The sequence below is a fragment of the Trichechus manatus genome, unplaced genomic scaffold (genome assembly GCF_000243295.1).
Source record: "Trichechus manatus latirostris isolate Lorelei unplaced genomic scaffold, TriManLat1.0 scaffold00020, whole genome shotgun sequence".
Classification (NCBI taxonomy): domain Eukaryota; kingdom Metazoa; phylum Chordata; class Mammalia; order Sirenia; family Trichechidae; genus Trichechus; species Trichechus manatus.
Genome location: NW_004443956.1, coordinates 943,614 through 957,150, shown reverse-complemented (window position 1 = coordinate 957,150; position 13,537 = coordinate 943,614). Strand labels below are relative to the sequence as shown.

The 13,537-nt window shown below is 36.3% G+C and overlaps 1 non-coding gene across 1 annotated transcript; it reads right to left on the bottom strand.

Annotated features, from left to right (window-relative positions):
* Positions 1-11,033: 11,033 nt before the first annotated feature.
* Positions 11,034-11,139, bottom strand: LOC111819902 (U6 spliceosomal RNA). Its single transcript, XR_002823462.1, has one exon. It is a non-coding gene; the product is annotated as a U6 spliceosomal RNA (small nuclear RNA).
* Between the last annotated feature and the right edge of the window lie 2,398 nt (positions 11,140-13,537).

Sequence of the window (13,537 nt, the reverse complement as noted above, 5' to 3'; positions counted from 1 at the left end):
GTGAGGAAAGGTCAGCCTTTCAAGATCATCAGGCCACAATATTCAAAGCCCCAGTGCCGCACTAAAACTTTCTGGGGCATTCGTTATTTAATTTAATGTGTTTGTTCTAGCGAGATGTAGTCTGGCACTTATGGTACCAATAGTTCCTTTTCATTGCAAGCAGCACTTTGTTTGGTTTTGAATGCCCCAAAGTGATCCCCAAACTTAAATAGGATAATCTGACCACTTTCAAGAGTGCCCCAGGTATTTGCAATTGGAAAATTTCTTCCCACAATTTGGGAGGTACAAGATGTATCTGGCCTCAACTGATGTACAGTATTTTCTCTGTGTTTCTTTTACTTATATAATGATTTACCCAACTGTTAATGTGTAAGAAACACCACTGATTCTTTATTGAATCCCTTATGCTTTCTATGTATACTACTGTGATCTTGGTGGCATCTTTGCTTACCATTCTAGTGGACCACACAACCTTTCCTCAGCATTTTTATGAGACAAGGAGCAATGTCTCTCTTTCTAGCTAAACACTTTAGACATTAAGCTCTATTAGTGTTGATTGCTGGCTGGTTTTGTTCACCATTGTGTACTTAGTGTCTAGCATGGTGCCAGACACATAGTAGGCACTCAATTATCACAACAGCCTGTGGACTGATATTATTCTACCCATTTGCTAAGGATGAAACTGCCCCTTAGAGGGTTTGGTAATTGCCGTTTACACAGCTGCTGAGTGGTAGGGTAGGACTGGGGTCAGGCTCTGAACCATTGCAAGATTCATTATCTAACATAATGCTAACTTCTTATGAATATTTTTCACTATAGTATAAGCATTATTCATTTAAACTTTTTATTCATTGACCAGATTTCTGTTGTCAGGTTCAGAAAATAAATCAACCATTTGCAAAACGGAAGTAAATATTCTATATACTTTCCATTTACGTGGAGGGGCTTTTAACTTCCATGATGCTACTTTTGGTATTTGTGTTGATGTTTATTGTTGGCAAGGGTGCATCCAGATTGCCTCATCCCTGTAGAAAAAAACAAAAACATAAGATGAATTGTTTCAGTCGCTCTCTGAAAAGGTAGAGTTTTGTCATCTGTAGTAAAATATATATTACTTTGCTGCACAGAAAGCTAGCAGACAGTTTGCATGAGGTTAAGGGTAGGGAACAGCCCAGGAACTTTTCCTTTTTCTAGTGGCCTAACATTTTTATGTATTCTTAATAATGTCAAATGGAGTCTTTATAGTAAATATTCTCATTCTATAATGAGATATCTTTGCTGAAATTGAAAAAAATAAAAAGCTATTGCTATGATTCGAAACGATAGTTATTTATCTGAAAAGAATACTTATGTATAAGGATAAACATACAAAAAGAAACTTGTTCAAAAATAAAATATTATGTATAATATCAATAAAGATACGATTACTATATATTATGTGCCAAGCAATTTGCTAAGCATATTATATATTATCTAATTTACTACTTAAAATACTGTTGTTCCCTTATAACAGATGAAAAAACTGAGAATATGAAGTTTAAGAAAGTAGTTTCTGTTATAAAAACCAGTAGTCAGAGGAGTTAGAGTTAAAGCCCAGTTAACACCAAAATCTAAATCACCTGTTTATATTATCCTCTTAAAAAAATGATATGAAAATATATGTGTTCATTGTCATGATTACTTTTATATTTCCCCACCAATAATATATACTATATGATGTATATACACTATAGATACTTAATAAAATAAAATATGTGAATGAATCATCTTCAGCTGTGGAGAATGAGGTTGTTAAAACTTTAAGATTGCCATATCCTTCCTTCATAGACTTTTGGGGGGCTGAGGATGGGGAACAGTAGAGTTTAGACTGCTTGGAAGAAACTTAGTGTTTTATAAAGTTGGTACTTTAGTTATAACTAATGGAATCCAGTGACCTAATTGTCTTTGACCGTGAGTTTTAAACAAGAGGTAATAGCAAGAAGACTCTAAGTCCCAAAGAAAACCTCATGACTGGAAAGGCTGTCATACACTGATTTGGAAAGAACGTCCATGGCAACACAGCATGCGGCTTAAGAGTACAGACTCAGGGCCAGATTGTCAGGGTTCAAATCCAGATTCTTCAGTTTATTTGCTGTAGGCATATAAAGATAACTTATCATCTCTGCATCCATCTGAAAATTGGTGATAATTTTAGTACCTACCTTGTAGAATTTTGGTTATTAAGATTAAATGAATTCATTGTAAAGTTCTTAGAATAGTGCCTGGTAAATAGTGGGTGCAATATAATGTTTTTAATGATGTATTCATTCCAGGAAATAACCTAAAATATACACTAAATGCTTACTGATCTTAAAAATGTATATATAATACCTCTGCTTGGAAAGTGAAGGATATTTGATAAAATGTTAAGGTATTCCTAGTTCCAGAATTAACTGATAGTATCCACACCCTGGGATCATAAAGGAATTCTGGAGGAAATTTACTTTACAAAATCCAATTAAAGAACCAGGAGGTAGTAAGGAGTGCCCAGGTTGTGAAACAAGAATTAATGGTCTATATCTGTAGACGCACATAACATTAATACACTTAATTTGCCTGTTTGCAAAGGAACATAGCATGCATCTCATGTAATTTCTTATGCTTTATTCCACCACATTAATTTCTATTACTTTTACCCTTTTCTGGACAACAAAATTGCTTGCATTTAAAACTATACTCACTGTACTTATGCTTATTTCTCTTACCTTATACTAGGAAAGTTATGCCAAAAAAGTGGCATTCAGAACTTAACATTTTTTTTATATTAGGAATATTTTTTTAAAAATCTGTTGTTTATGTGACTTTATTTCTAAATGTTATATTTGCTTATTCTTCCATTTCCTATTTTCCCACTCCCTTCTCTTATCTTTGACATGGCATTTGAATTGATATAGAAAAAAAATTAACTCAGAATTCTGTAAGGTAAGCCTGTGACTAATTTATTATATGATGCAAATGTTTTACTTTCTTTTTTATCATCTGTCTTTTTTATAAAGAGGAATTTTACAGCTACAGTGTACATACTATACATTTATTATGTAACATAATTATAAAATTCAGTTACAGTTTGGGCATTTTTGTTTTATTACACTAGGCAGAGGTGTAGAGTATGTGAGTATGTTCGTGTGTGTGTTGGGAGGAAGCGTGGTTGCTCCAGTACTTCCTCAGCTCATAACTGAAAGTCTTGTTTCAATTCAATGAAGAACGAAAGCACTCTTCAGAATATAATACTCAATACTTTATTCATCTGCCCTGTGGAAATTAGGCCAGGAAGCAAATTAAATGCAAAAATATCCCAAAGAGAATTATTTTGCTTAGACTTCTGAGTATTTGACCACTGCCTTCTATGGTTGTAACCTTTCTAGACGTTCTTTTTGGGAAAGGTCTTCCTTATGGCCCATAGCAGGTCCTACTGAAATCATTTACTAGATGTTGTGATTGTGCTTATAATCCCCAATGCACTAAGTGGTAACTGATCTGGGAGCTGTCATGTTTGGAAAATACCGTGATGCCACGAGTTAATTTCATACCTGTCATGAGACCTTGCATGAGATCTCAGGGGGCCTTTCAGTGTGTCACAGTACTGGAAGCCATTCGTTAGCTCCTTTCAAAGCAGTGACCGATGACCAAGAGATCTTGTCACAACATATGGCGACACCTGTCACCAGGTTTCATGATTGGCATAAAATTAACCTGTTTTCCTCTTGGTTTGCTGCTATTCACAATATCTTTTAAAAATGATGAGAATAAATTGTATCTGGAAGGAATTTACTGTTGCTTTCAAGAAGCATAATGGGAGACTTGGGATACTGGACATTTTGAATGGACTGTGTCCTAGCAGAAGTATATGCACAGTTATTCAATAAAGGTGGCATTTTATGAATTTTTGAACAACAGTCTGCAAAAATCACATAGGAAGTCCTCTATTGAGGGGAGAAATGATATTATTTTCAGTCTTGTCATGGAAGAAAAATTCAGGAAGCTTGACTTCTATATATGAATTTGATTTTGACTTCCAACTAACTTCAAACAACCTTGGGATCCTTCTTATTTCTCATACACAGATCTTAGTATTTTTAGGGGGACATGTAGAAAATGAAGGTACAGAATAAAAATAGTTAGAATTAAGCCAAATATCTGAGAAAAATAGATTAATAATGTTTAGCTTTCAGATCCTCAGCAGTTTGTTATTATTGCTAGGGGCCGTCAAGTCAGTTCGAACTCATAGTGACCCTATGTACAACAGAATGAAACACTGCCCAATCCTGTGCCATACTCACAATTGCTGTTATGCTTGAGTCCATTGTTGCAGCCATTGTGTCAATCCATCTTATTGAGGGTCTTCCTCTTTTTCGCTGAAAAGTCCTTCTCTAGGGTCTGGTCCCTCTTGAAATTGTGTCCAAAGTACATGAGATGAAGTCTCACCATCCTCGCTTCTAAGGAGCATACTGGCTATACTTCTTCCAAGAGAGATTTGTTCATTCTTCTGGAAGTTCATAGTATATTCAATATTCTTCACCAACCCCATAATTCAAAAGCATCAATTCTTCCATATTTCTTGTTCATTGTCCAGCTTTCCCATGCAATGAGGTGACTGAAAATACCATGGCTTGAGTCAGGCATATCTTAGTTCTCAAAGTGACATCTTGACTTTTGAACACTTTAAAGAAGTCTTTTGCAGCATATTTGCCCAATGCAATATGTCATTTCATTTCTTGACTGCTGCTTCCATGGGCGTTGATTGTGGATCCAAGTAAAATGAAGTCCTTGACAACTTCAATATTTTCTCTGTCTATCTTGATGTTGCTTATTGGTCTAGTTGTGAGAATTTTTGTTTTCTTTTTGTTGAGGTGCTATCCATACTGAAGACCGTAGTCTTTGATCTTCATCATTAAGTGCTTCAAATCCTCTTCTCTTTCAGCAAGCAAGGATGTGTCATTTGCATATTGAAGGCTGGTAATGAGTCTTCCTCCAATCCTGATGCCACGTTCTTCTTCATATAGTTCAGCCTGTCAGATTATTTGCTTAGCATACAGATCGAATAAGTATGGTGAAAAGATGCAACCCTGACACACACCTTTCCTGCCTTTAAACCACACAGTATCCCTTTGTTCTGTTCGAATGACTGCCTCTTGGTCAATGTACAGGTTCCTCAAGAGCATAATTAAGTGTTCTGGAATTCCTGTTCTTTGTGATGTTACCATAATTTTTTAGGATCTACACAGTCGAATGCCTTTACATAGTCAATAAAACATAGGTAAACATCTTTCTTGTATTCTTTGCTTTCAGCCAAAATCAATCTGACATCAGCAAAAATATCCCTTGTTCCACATCCTCTTTTGAATCCAGCTTGAATTTCTTGCAGTTCCCTGTTGATGTACTGCTGCAACTGCTTTTGAATGATCTTCAGTAAAATTTTACTTGAGTGTGATATTAATGATATTGTTCAATAATTGCCACATTCCATTGGATCACCTTTCTTTGGAATGGGCACAAATATAGATCTCTTCTAGTCAGTTAGCCAGGTAGCTGTCTTCCAAATTGTTTGGCATAGATGAGTGAACACCTCCAGCGCTGCATCCATTTGTTGAAACATCTCAATTGGTATTCCATCAATTCCTGGAGCCTTGTTTTTCTCCAATGCCTTCACTGAAGCTTGGACTTCTTTCTTCACTACCATCTGTTCTTGATCATATGCTACCTTCTAAAATGGTTGAATGTTGACCAATTCTTTCTCTACAGTGATTCTGTGTATTCTTTCCATCTTCTTTTGATGCTTCCTGCATCATTCAAAATTTTCCCTGCAGAATTCTTCAGTTTTGCAACTCAAGGCTTGAATTTATTCATCAGTTATTTCAGCTTGAGAAATGCAGAGCATGTTCTTCCCTTTTGGTTTTCTAACTCCAGGTCTTTGCAGATTTCATTATAGTGCTTTACTTTGTCTTCTTGAGCCACCCTTTGAAATCTTCTGTTCAGCTCTTTTACTTCAGCATTTGTTCTGTTCACTTTAGCTACTCTAAGTTAAAGAGCAAGTTTCAGAGTCTCTTTGAGATCCATTTTGGTCTTTTCTTTCTTTCTTGTCTTTTTCATGACCTTTTGCGTTCTTCAGGTATGATGTCCTTGATGTCATTCCACAACTTATCTGGTCTTGGCTCATTAGTGTTCAACGCATCAAATCTATTCTTGAGATGGTCTTCAAATTCAGGTGGGATATACTCAAGGTCATACTTTGGCTTTCATCGACTAGTTCTAATTTTTTTCAGTTTCAACTTGTACTTGCATATGAGCAATTAATGGTCTGTTCCACAGTCGCCTCTGGCATTTTCCTGACTGATGATATTGAGCTTTTCCATCGTCTCTTCCCACAGAAGTAGTCGATTTGATTCTTATGTATTCCATCTGGCAAGGTCCACGTGTATAGTCACCGTTTATGTTGATGAAAAAAGGTATTTGCAATGAAGAGGTCATTGGTCTTGCAAAATTCTATCATGTGATCTCCAGCATCATTTCTATCACCACGACCATATTTTCCAACTACCACTCTTTCTTCTTTGTTTCCAACTTTTGCATTCCAATCACCAGTGATTATCAGTGCATCTTGATTGCATGTTTAATCAATTTCAGACTGCAGAAGTTGTAAAAATCTTCAATTTCCTCATCTCTGGCATTACTGGTTGGTGCATAAATTTGAATAATAGTTGTATTAACTGGTCTTACTTGTAGACATATGGCTATTTTCCTATCACTGACAGAGTTGTACTTCAGGATAGATCTTGAAATGTTCTTTCTGACAGTGAATGAGATGCCATTCCTCTTCCATTTATCATTCCCTATATAGTACACCATAGGATTGTCCAATTCAAAGTGACCAAAACCAGACCGTTTCAGCTAACTAATGCCTCCGATATTGATCTTTATGTGTTCCATTTCATTTTTGATGACTTTCAATGTTCCTAGATTCATATTTTGTACATTCCACCTTCTGATAATTAATGAATGTTTGCAGCTGTTTCTTCTCATTTTGAGTAGTGCCACATCAGCAAATGAAGTTTCCAAAAGCTTTGTCCCATCTATGTCATTAAGATCGACTCTACTTTGAGGAGGCTAGCTCTTCCCCAGTGGTATTTTGAGTACCTTCCAACCTGAGGGGATCATCTTCTGGCACTATATCAGACAATGTTCTACTGCTATTCCTAAGGTTTTCACTGGCCATTTTTTTTTTCAGAAGTAGATTGCCAGATCCTTCTTCCTAGTCTTCTCTTAGTCTGGAAGCTCTGCTGAAAACTGTCCACCATTGGTGACCCTGCTGGTATTTGAAATACTGGTGACATAGTTGCTAGCATCACAGCAACATGCAAGCCAGTTGTTTGCTTAGCAGTTTAGCAGTTACTTTTATGAAGGACATAAAATTAAAATACCAGACACTTGTCTATGGCTTTCTACATCAGAGAAATAGTAATGTTTTTTGATTGAGGAATTTCTCAATGGAGAAAGTATCTGGATCCTTGCATTGCTGTATTTTTTTTTAAATAATCTTTTATTGTATTTTTGGTGAAAGTTTACATAGCAAATTAAGTTCTTATTTTACAATTTCTGCACAAATTATTCAGCCACATCTCACATTTTCACAATTTGTCAACATTCTCTGTGTGTTCTGGTTGTTCCATTTCCAGTACTCTTGTTTCCCTACCCTCTTATCTTCTCATTTTTGCTTTAGAGTAATTGTTGACCTTTTGATCTCCTGTAGATGCTTTTTTAATGGAGCAATGTACTCATAGATGGTATCTTTTATTTTGTGTGCCAATGTGTTATTTTGCTAAAAGATGATCTTTGGGGATAGTTTTTGTTCAATACTGTACTATTTTTTGATCTTCTTATACAACTTTATCTTCTTTAAAAGTTTATTTTAATTGAAGGTGGTCTATTTTTTATAACTTGTCTTTTTTCTTCTTCTTGTTTAGGTTAAATGCTTCCTAGATTCTGTGAGTTTTAATATTCAAATGCAATTGAGGACAAAGATGAATTTAGTAGTCATTTTTCTATTTTCTCTTTACACTTCTAAGGAATAGTGTTGTTCAGCTTCAATCTGGACTGGTTGCTCTGAATTCTACAATAATCAATTTTTCCTGGCATTTCTTAAATGATATTTATTATTTTGTGTATTGTTTTTGAAAGTATAAACATTAGTCTTTGTTTTATGGACTTGGAAATTTATGGTTACTGTTCTCAAAGAATAGTGAAGTTGGAATGATTGAAGAAGTAGAACAAAAAGCTGAGTTAAAACCATGGTTGCCTGGGAAGATAGTAGTACAGACAGTGAGAGAAGTGAGCAGTGATAGTGAGGTAATCTGAAGTAGAGACTGAGGACTTAAACACTGCTTAGACTTGATTAACAGATGTTGTAAAAATGAAATGCTGAGCCAGGGGGGAAAAATTGCACTTGAGAGGTCCCTTGAAAATACGTTAATACCTTTAACTTTGGCAAGAATTATTTTTTAATACTGACTATAAAACCATCGCATGAACCTGTACATCTTTTTTCACATTGTTGGGCTTTTTGTTTTCTGTTTTTGTTTTTTTTTTAACCACTGATTATGGTTATTTTGGGATAAAATCAGTTATCTGCCTGCCAAAGCTGAAAAGAAAAGAGAGAGAGAGAAGAGGTCTATATATTTTGCAGGCATGGTTCTTTAGTGTAGGTCTATATACAGTGAAAACTGTTTAAGAGCTGGAACTCCAACGGACTGGCTTGTTTTCTGTGTCTCACAAGTTCTCCCCCTTTTTATCACTTACTTTAGTGGAAAATATTTAAATTTTCCCTCTCTGGAAGGTTTCTGCCTTACACAAGTCCCAGCTTTCACAAGTTTTGCTATAATATCTTGCTAAGTAATCATTACAATAAAATTTTAAAATAAAACCAAAAAACCCTGACGTTCACATACAAGCAAACACTAGATGCAAAGTATGGCTCTGCTTTGTCTAAATTATTTTATTTAAAATAATTTAATTTATTTTATAATAACATATATAGTTTATAATGTATAAAATATTCTTGGTAGACGTAAGACTTTGATTTTAATGCCAGTAATGGCAATGGCAATTTTGTACAGAAAATAATGGGGAGGGGAATTTGCAGGGGTTTTTCCAGGAGACCATGATATCTAAACCATTTTCTAACAAAGTACATCAAGAAAATTGAACATCCCTTTTCTTCTTAAAAAAAAAATAGTTTGTAGCAAATTATTTTATTATTAACAGCAAACTGAGGACCTACAAAATAATGCTGATAAGTAAGAATTAAAATATGGAAGCATTTTATTGGTAAAGCTGGATTAAAAACTGCTTCTGGTATTCTTACTGCACTTGAGGAGGATCTGAGAAAGACAAGTTGAATCTGCTTTGAGGCCAGAATCAGGAGGTCCCACCACTCTTAAACTATCACCTCCAAGTGTTCACATCCTGTGCTGTCTTCTGGTTCCTTGTTTCCCTCCACTACCATGCTCTACCATTGTCATTTAAGGTCAGAATCACCAAGTCATCTTCCCTTTCCCCTCAGCTCACTTAAAAATATGAATCTGGTAAGTTTGTGGTCAGGCTGGTTCTCTTAACCTACCAGGGCCCAAACATCTTCCCTTATTGATGGTCCATTTCATGTTCTGCTGGTGCTGCTAGGCCTCTCTCATCCACATCCTCTATCTATCCAGCTTAGCAATGAGTGTCCCTCCAAGTTTGTAGAGTGGCTCTGTGACTTTTTTGTCAGCTATTTCTATGTCCTTCACTCTATATCTTAGTTATCTAGTGCTGCTGTAACAAAAATATCACAAGTGGCTGACTTTAACAAGCAGAAATTCATTCTCTTACAGTCTAGGAGGCTAGAAGTCTGAATTCAGGGTGCCAGCTCCAGGGGAAGGCTTCCTCTCTCTGTTGGTTCTGGGGGAAGGTCCTTGTCATTGATCTTCCCCTGTTCTAGGAGGCTTTCAGTGCAGGGACCCTGCATCCAGAGGACTCGCTCTTTTCTCGATGCTTCTTTCTTATGGTATGAGGTCCCTCTCTCTCTCTGCTTGCTTCTCTCTCCTTTTATCTCTTGCAAGACAAAAGATGATGCAGGCTACACCCCAGGGAATCTCCCCTTACATCAGACCAGGGCTGCGACCCGACCGGAGTAAGGTTGTTGCATCCCACTCTAATCCTCTTAATGTAACCTGACCTTACCTCATTAGCCACAGGCAGAGTTTAGGATTTACAACACATAAGTAAATTATATCAGATCACAAAATGGAGGACAGCCACATAATACTGAGATTCCTGGCCTAGCCAAATTGACACATATTTTTGGGGGACACTATTCAGTCCATGACAAAGCCCATGGAAAGCTCTGGACCTCTCCAAGTCTTCTATTTCCATGTCGATCATCTGCGTAAGTGTTCTATCCACTATTAAAAGTGAAGTATTGAAGTCTCCAACAATTATTGTTGAATTGTTTATTTCTCCCTTCAATTCTGTCAGTTTTTGCTTTATATAATTTTGGGATATGTTATTAGGTGCATAGTATACAGAAACTTTGCTCCAATATATCCCTGTTACTACTCCCCTCCTTTTTTGCTATTGTCATACAAATTATATCTTTGTAGAGTATAAGCCCATCAACCCCATTTTAATAATTATTGCTTTATGCAGTTGTCTTTTAATCAGATAGGAAATGAAAAGTGTTCCAAAGAAAATACATTTATATTTCTTTTTTATGAATTTTCGTGTATCAGTGCTCTTTATCTTTTTACGTGGATTCTGGTTATCATCTAGTGTCCTTCCTCTCGGCTTTAAGGGCTCCCTTTAATATTTCTTGTAGAATCGGGCTGCTAGTGACAAATCTCTCAGTTTTTGTTTGTCTGGGAATGTTTAATTTCTCCATCATTTTAAAGGATAATTTTGCTGGATATAAAACTCTTAGTTGACAGTCTTTTTTTGTTCAGCATTTTGAATATGTCATCCCACTGAAAAATATGGAATGCTTCATGAATTTGCATGTTATCCTTACACAGGGTCATTCAAATCTTCTCTGTATTATTCCAATTTTAATATATGTGTTGCTGAATTGAACACTCTGGATCAGTCTATACTACAAGAGAAACAAGGAAGACTGGGAGGGAGTTACCTCTGCTTTTCTCTCTATATAAATTTCTCCTTTGCCACTTCTAACCAAATTTCTGAACCGTGCTTTATAGAATGCAGTGCCTCTCCAAGGAAACTTAAAAGTCTTTTTACTCTGCTGCCAGTGATCCAAGTATAAGCCAAACTGTTTGGACATTTTTCCAAGCTTGAGATTGTTTTCTCACACCCTTCGCTCAAAATCTTTCCCTGGATTCCAGTTTTCTACCTCATTACATACAGAACCATTCTATCTACATAGTTAATGCAGCTCTCATGTCACACAGTGATTTTCATTCATGATGACGGCACACACCTTCCATTTGAAGAAGACATTATTATGTTTGTTTCATGGGTACTTAACTAATATCTGGTGATTAGGTCCGACTTATAGCCTGTATCTTCACAAATACTATTAGCATTTAAAGCACAGATCACCATAAATATTGTCTCCCTCCAAAAGTTTCAGTATATATTTTTATGCAATTTGCCATTTTGCTATTATATACAGAAAGTTCTGTGGAGAAATGGTTAGATAATAGCAAGAGTATATTTCCTGAGATTCACAGTTATATATGGTTTATTTCAGTCCTACACAGTGTTGACACTGCCATCTTTCTAATTATGCATGTATTTATCTAGCTATGTAGTATCCATTCATCCATCCATTCATTTATCCATCTATCCATCCATCCGTCAGTCCATCCGTCTGTCCGTCCGTCCATTCATCCACCTATCCAGCCATCTCTTAGTCTATTTTTCTGTCTATAACATGTCTTAATCCCCTCAGGAATTCAATTTGATGCTAGCTGTCTTAGTCATCTAGTGTTGCTATAACAGAAATACCTCAAGCGGATGGCGTTTAACAAAGAGAAATTTATTTTCTCACGGTCTAGTAGCCTAGAAGTCCAAATTCAGGGCATCAGCTTCAGGAGAAGTCTTTCTCTCTCTGCCAACTCTAGAGGAAGGTCCTTGTAATCAGTCTTCCCCTGGACTAAGACCTTCTCTGCACAGGAACCCAGAGTCCAAAGGGTACGCTTTGCTCCCGGCACTGCTTTCTTGGTGGTATGAGGTTCCCACTCTCTGCTTGCTTCCCTTTCCTTCTATCTCTTGTAAGATAAAAGGTGGTGCAGGCCACACCCTAGGGAAACTTCCTTTACACTGGATCAGGGATACGACCTGCGTAAGGATGTTACAATCTCACCCTAATCCTCTTTAACAGAAAATTACAATCACAAAATGGAGGACAAGCACACAATACTGGGCATCGTTGCCCAGCCAAATTGATACACACATTTTTTGTCGGATATAATTCAATGCATGACACTAGCATATGGTAGTCTTCTAATAAAAGTGTACTAAATTAACTTCATTTGAGGAACAGAGAATGGTATACAGCAGGGTTTCTCAACCCTAACACTCCTGAAATTTTAGACTGGATATTTCTTTTTTTGTAGAATGCTGTCCTGGGTAACGCAGCAGCATCCCTGGCCTCCAACTAGATTCTGTTATCACTCTCCCAGTTGTTTCAAACAAAAATGTCTCCAGATATTCTGTGGAGGGTAGGTACCTCCCATACTGTTTGAGAACCACTGTTTAAAAAGTGTTCTTTCTTTTATTATATAATGCATGTTCATTAAAATCAATATTTAACAACATGTAATGATAGGGATAATTATTGGATGAAATGAACATATTTACATATATATTTTCTATGTATTTGTTTGCTCATTCATTCATGCACTCCTATATCATTCAATATATTAAAAAAAAAAACAAAAAACCTTTGCTGTCGAGTCGATTCTAACTCACAGCGACCATATAGGACAGAGTAGAACTGCCCCGTAGGGTTTCCAAGGAGCGACTGGTAGATTCAAATTGCCAACCTTTTGGTTAACAGCCAAGCTTTTAACCACTACACCAATATTGTGTACATATTGTATGCCAAGTACTGTTCTAGTTCTTGGGGATACCTTAGTGAAATGTAAGTCCTTGCCTCCATGGTGCTTACAGACTTTTTGTGGAAGCAATAAAAAAAAAAATTAAAAAACGAACAAATAATTAAAGGAAGAGATATCACTAAGTGCTTTTTTGACAATAAAGAAAGAATTGTGAGGGAACTCTGGGAACTACATTAAGTTAGTGCACAGGGAAGGACACTCTGAGGTGACAGTTAAGGTGAGACTTGAATAATAAGAGGACAGCCAAGCAAAGATGTGAATGAATTATTCATTAACATTGACTCATTTCTTAAGGCATAAAAGTTTATGCTAGGCCCCTAAAGGAGTGCAAATAGATGGGCATCTGGTGGTATATTACCTTATCTACATGTGAACAACACCAGTTTGCGTGG